At 35.2% G+C, this 6,963-nt stretch overlaps 1 protein-coding gene across 3 annotated transcripts in view; it reads right to left on the reverse strand.

The window, feature by feature from the left end:
* LOC128885474 (uncharacterized) overlaps positions 1-3,803 on the reverse strand; it is a 15,252-nt gene extending 11,449 nt beyond the window's left edge. For 2 of the 3 annotated variants that reach the window (XR_008459609.1, XR_008459606.1), the window contains exon 1: positions 1,635-2,618. The gene's annotated coding sequence lies outside the window, so the exon portion shown is untranslated. Of the gene's footprint in view, positions 1-1,634; positions 2,619-3,379 lie in introns of those variants that run through there. The other variant, XR_008459607.1, reaches the window with a different exon arrangement.
* Positions 3,804-6,963: the final 3,160 nt, after the last annotated feature.

Here is a 6,963-nt window from a genome sequence, read left to right on the forward strand (position 1 = left end):
TAGAATTCAATTCTAGTAATTGAATTGAATTTCACTAATCTAGAATTGAATTCTAGTAATTGAATTGAATTTCACTAATCTAGAATTCAATTCTAATAATTTTGAAATTCCGAGAAAATTATTAACTATTTAATAAAAGAAAGAAAGTCGCTACGTCAAAGACACAAATATTGTACATTTTTCTTTTAAATTCGAATGAAATCGTTAGTTTCGAGAACCACCGAGCAAACCGAAATCCGAACGCAGTTAATTTCATTTCCAAGATCGCGACGGATTCATTCCTGTGGAACTCGACGTCATAATCGAATTCTGTCCCGAGAGAAAAATACCGTGTCGAGTGACCATGAGAGGCCAATCGTAATTACGTCATCGTAACGACAGATATAGAATCACTGTCACTCTCAGTGTGAACCACAATACGAACACGGGTCATAGGCCTCATCTTTTCTTGGAATGTTTCGCTGCGTAGTCCGTCGTCCTTTAGCGTAGCCCCGGACACGTTGGAAATCCCACGACTATGACAAACAACACCTGCGTCATTTTTGAACCCAACACAATATCAGTCTTTCTAGTTTTTTTATTTTCTTTTTAGCGACACCTTTCCTTCGACCACCCTATTCCAACTCTTCCTTTTTCCAATTTCACCCCTCTCGTTTTGCCAACCTCGTCAATATCACTTTATTTCACCGTGTCAACACGATGCCGGTCAAATTACTCGTGAATAATTATCTGAGCCTGACGCTTTGTTTTTATAAAACTGAATCTTATTTTTATCGAATTTAAACTAGCACTTATTTCTGCAATATCGCTAAATTCATGAATCCTATGCAAAGTTATTTTCTATAACATCTAATCTTCAGAATTGACTTATTTAATTCTTTAATCGGAAAGCTTGTGATTCATATATGGGTGACGTGGCGATCAACATATTAAAAAGACGAGGCAAAGAGAAAAGTAAACTAAGAGACCCGTGTACGGACGTCAGGGCTTGAAGGAATTCCTTCTGAAGGGAGGGAATAGAATTCATAAGTTCGGCAAGATTAGACAAATAAGTACCGAGATAAATGTTGGATCATGTAGGTTCGAGTTGTTTTTAAATAGTGTTTCGATACATTATGGAAATATCAGAAATATCAGCCTGGCCAATTAGCGTGTTAATCGATCGTCTATGAATATATGAAATATATTTAATAATTACATATATAATATTTAATTATGCAACGCATATATACATAAGAAATATAGACAAATTTCTGTATTGTTTCTCTCTCCTACTCTTCCAATTGCAGCAAATTGTAATTAGGAATTGAAACCCTATAATTGATTAAATATTATAAATATAAATTTAGGGATTACACTATTCAAATTTGACATAAATATCTATTAAATTTGTTCGTTTGTCTAAGCCTACCAACTGTTTTCAGTGAATCGACTTCACTTCTGAAACCATTACTTCTGTAATAGAAATTTCATAAGAAATTCCCATACCACTATTGTTTTATTAAGAAAGGAAATCTTATAGCTATTTTCGAGACAAATTTTACAGATCACTGAAACAACAATTTTTAATTAACCTTTCGAACTCCTTCGTTCAAAGCCTACTTACGACTAGCATAGTTGGGAAAGAACTATACCTTAAGAAGCCAACAGCGCGACACTTGGAGCTCGTATTCAGCTGACGAGGAGCGCTCAGAGACGAGCCCGATGCATCGATGGCGTCTTTCGGCGCGGGTGTTATACCGTCTTGGGCAGACATGCTATTTTTTTCGTTTCCTATTCGCCTCAGATTTCGTTTGCTCGAGCTCTTCCGTCCCGCTTCGACGCTCTTGCGAATTCCGAATAAAACTTACACGTGTCTGCGAATAAGAGAAAAACAAGCCTAATCGCAGGGTGGGCTAGCCGGGTCATCGAGCTCCGGACTCACACGTACAGGCCTCAAATTCGCACACAAGGACGTTTGAAAAACGACCGAGTCAAAGGTACACAATTTTGTTTTGGTTTATTTCACGCGTTATCGCGTAGCTGGAAGTTTTCAGTTTATTTATAGTTTATAATATGATATATTTGAACAGTAGTTTCTGTAATATATAATACACGGTCGATGTGGGCACTCAAAGGCAAGAGAAATAATAACACAACATAATACTATATAAGATAATTGAATACAAGATGGCAGAGCACAACAAGACATGACATAACACATCGTAAAATAGTATAATACAACATAAAATACACCGAAACGCAACAGAACGCAACAGAACGCTACGCATAACATAATACTGCATGAGGTAATAGAATACAAGATGGCAGAGCACAACAAAACATGACACAACATAACACTTCATAACAGAATGTAATACATTATAATGCAATATAATACAACATAAAATACAGCGAAACACAACATAACACTTCATAACAGCATATAACGCATCATAATACAACATAAAATACAGCAAAACGCAACGAAACATAACATAACACTACACATTAGAATACAACACATCATAATGAAATATAATACAACATAATAAAACATAAAATACAGCAAAACGCAACGAAACACAACATAACACTACACATCAGAATATAACACAACATAACACTACACATCAGAATATAATACATCATAATGCAATACAATAGAACATAATAAAACATAAAATACAGCAAAATAGAACAAAACTCAACAGTGGTGTATTACGGTGTATTATGTATATATTTGGTGTATTATGCAACATAATACACCAAAAAAAAAAAAAAAAATTATTCTCCGCGAGGATACCAGAGCAAGTATTTAAAATTCCTTTTATAAGAGCCATTACGAATTAAATAAATAAACTTTATACTCCTGGTATCTAGTTTCAATTTTTTAATACTAAACTTACCAAACCAGTCAATTTTATCCATCTATTTCAAACTTTTTCTTAAAATCATTTATTTCTGGACAATTCTTTTATCTCAATTTCTTGGGGCCAATTATTGCAACTGTGAATGAATTTTATTCGTAAATTATCTCGACCGTTCTCCCTCTAATTATAAAGATACAGTTTTATGTATGATAAATGTACGCTGATTAATTGCTGTCTACTTTGTCGTAGCAATTTATAAAATGACAAAGTAAAAGTTGGAAAAATTAAAGTTAATTAAAATAATATCTCTATTACTATCGCTACTGTAATTTGTTACCTAATTACATCTAATTATTGCCAAATAATTCTAAGCTAAAGGGCTCTTTGTATGACAACCTATAAATAAATAAATAAAAAAATAAATAAGTAAAAAGAGTTCCATGGATAAATAGTTTTGTCACACCAGAAGTGATCTAGTACCCCGTGAGGGTTAATTTAACCCGATTAAAAACCAGACAGCCCCTAACCGGTAGATCCCTCGCGATCTATTACAGGCACCGCGGAAAATGTGTCATCGCGCCAGAGGAAACAGAAATTTTCCTCCTTCTGCGATTTCCTTCGGTGGAAACGTCTCCTCTTCCTCTTTCACGGTGTTGTCGCGATTTTCCTTCATGCATGCCCACCACACGCGACACGATCTTACGCGCGGCTGCGTAACTATTTGATACACTTGCTACACTCTTGGTACAACACCGGTCAACGTCCTTTCGAAGGTTTGGATCATGCGATCCGAAAGGTAAGAGCGAGTGCGCAGTACGTCGCATACCGATCGATCGATGTAAACGACTGGTCACAGGAACGGATCGATGCGGGTTCGATATAACACCATTTCTCACACACGCGTTATTTTTTTCCGTCGGTATTAACGCGGTGAATTAAATTACCGAGTAAACAAGAAAATGTGGTAATATATTGTATACATCGACGCAGTTTAGTTGTGATGTGAGACTTTTTGGACACCTCCAAATCGTGTTTTTGAAATAAATATATAATATACATAGATATTATTTATTAATTGATATATGTATAACAAATATTTAATATTTTATATATATATAGATATTTGGTATAGACATAGATATATTATATTATATATTTATTTTAAACTCACGATTTGGAGGTGTCCAAAAAGTCACACATCACAATTAAACTGAGCCAATATATACGGTATATTACTATATTTTTTTATATTATTTTTTATATTTTATATTACTATATTACACAACATGAACAATAACAAATCTTTAATTGGGTTACATTACAATTAAACTGAGCCAATATATACAATATACTACTATATTTTTTTATATCATTTTTTATATTCTATATTACTATATTACGCAACATAAACAATACATAAATCTTTATCTCGGGTTTTCCAATCAAGAAATGGATTTGCTTACATCGAATCTAATTCCATTCTCTTAAACTTCTATTATTTTTTATCTATTTCTACAGTACCAATGTCTAACCAGTACAACTACTAAACTTATGTACTACCGTGTGTTTGGTCTTCTCGTTAATCTCGTTTTTCTCTCATCAATTTCCTTTTCTTCCTCTATTTCTGCTTATCCATTCTATCACCCTTTCGTCTGCTCTCCCTTCTACCACTTTTTCATCTTTTACATCGACATCTCTAGTGCCTGATAATCTTCCATTTACCTCTAGCTTACACAATTAAGACTCTTTCTCCTCTTCTTCTACCCAATATCTATTCCTTTCTTCCAAATTCCCGCACCTCACTCTAGCTGGTTAATTTCTCGCTTTCTCCTCTTCCATTTTTGCTTAAATATTCTGGTCTCTGTTCGACTCCAATTAAGAACTCCAATTTAAGATTTCACATCGCAATAAGTGACTTCGTGCGATAGGTTAATGATTTTGCCTAAACAAGTGCCATCTTACCGTGGGTAAAATTATGTAACGTTCTATTTAAAAAAATTAATCTCTTTGTTAAATCTCCTCCGCTACTTTACTTACACTTAAATCATTTGCACCAAATAATTTACCTTTTTGTACCAAATAACTTTTGCGAAAACCTTTTTTCCATAGCTCCATCCTCTTACGAGATATTTAACTGTTTGATGAATGAAATAAATAGCACGCAAATATACATATACAATAAATAAAAAAGATATATATATTTTAAGTGTTCAAACAACCTCACATCATAATTAAACTGGACCGATACATATAATATATTACTATATTCTTTACACTTAATATAGTTATATATATATATATTTTGGAAATTGTATATAATGTGGAAAACTTTCGAGAAACGATCGCGGTACAATAACGAACAAAAATTAATTAAAATTATACATTTTCGCGATTCTTTACAATTGATAACTTACAATCGGAAAAGTTTAAATGTTGGATTAGTGATAAAAAACTTCATAATTGAAGTGTATGTATACAGTATTGTGCGCCTCAAAATAATAATAAATGAAAAAAGAACACGACTCCCTCAGGGGCTGTAGCTATGTTTAATTATATGTAGCTACAGTACGGGTTTAGCGATCCCGAGGTACTCGAGCAATAGTAAAATATTTTAATGTAAACAAAGATGTGTCGATAAGTGGTACAGCTAATGCGATCGGTTTCGCACTATACTAAAACAAATAAACAAAGAACACGACTGGTAAGGTGCGGCGTTGATCAGTGGGAAAAGCGGTCGACTGTCGATCCTAGGGTCCCGAGTACGAATCCCGTGCCCCTTATCCTTGGGCCCGACTCCTACACGTATATATACGTTATTTAGATTTTCCATGTATCATATTCCATCGCAATCGTGCGCACTTCGCACGTTTCCTACGATTTATCGGTTTGAGGTGTGATTCGCGAGGAGAAAAAGGATAACAAGATGAGTCCTTGGATGACGCGCGTAGAAACGGCCAGAAGCGTGGAATAATTCCGTTTCGAACGATGCCTATGACGCATGGAAATCGTTTTTCCTTGTAGACGACGCGTGATTCAGCTTAATACGCCCCTGACTCGGGGAACATGAACGTTTCCTCGAGAGATACCAACGAGGTTTCCTGTTTGAGAGGCTTGCGTTGATATTTCGATCTCGTTTCGAGCCAATCCCTACCAATCACCCCGCACATTTGCAATTCCTCGTCGGACGGTGTTTACGCGCGCACGATCGTTTCGCGGGCCCGTTTCCTCGTGCTGCCGATCTTTCCACGGCTTTTTCTCGATTATCGGCGCGCGCTTAACATCGTCCGGCGTTAATTTTCCACGCGGTGATCCACGAGAATGAATTTCACACGGAAAGTAGACCGAAGGCTAATCAGCATCGAGCCGCGATCGTTCCGATAAGTTGTGGGGCAAGAATCGAGAAATCATGTTCCGCGACCGACTTCGAACGAGAAGTTGCGCCGTTTGTCACTTTTACTGTTGTTGAGGTCAGTCGAGCATTGACCGTTCGTCGTTTTAATTCCCGTGCATTTCTACAGGGTAACGTACGGCCGCGCGCCTTGTTTTCACCATTCTTCCTTCGTTTTCTTACTTTCTTTTATGCCGGTGGACACTTAGGCACACGAGTGGAAAAACGTCGACGGGGTGGTCCGGTCTGAGCGGCTCGTAAACTCGTTTTTAAAAAAAATTAGATTTTATCCGGACTTGATCGATGGGTAACAATCGATCTTCTTCTTTTTCTGTCTTCTGTTGTACATTCGAACTTTAGAAAACTTTCGAGAAACGATCGAGGTATAATTACGAACAAAAGTTCATTAAATTTGTAGATTTTGATATCAATAACTTACAGTTGGAAAAGTTCTATATTGTAATATTACTTTAATATACTTGCATTGAAAGGAGTAGACCTAAAAAATGTCGTAGAAAATAATACAAATATATATATTTACATCATATTCTTGTATATTTAATTTCTAGAAAAGTATATTTATTGATAAGACTAGTATTTATTGATAAATTAATAATTACATTTTCAATAGTTTTGTTTTTTTTTCATTTTCATATTCCTTATATTTAGTTAGTTATGTTCAACATGGAAAAATAAAATTTTATTTGAATGTAAAAAGAGATA

The sequence above is a fragment of the Hylaeus anthracinus genome, unplaced genomic scaffold, assembly GCF_026225885.1.
Source record: "Hylaeus anthracinus isolate JK02 unplaced genomic scaffold, UHH_iyHylAnth1.0_haploid 11981, whole genome shotgun sequence".
In the NCBI taxonomy this organism is placed as follows: domain Eukaryota; kingdom Metazoa; phylum Arthropoda; class Insecta; order Hymenoptera; family Colletidae; genus Hylaeus; species Hylaeus anthracinus.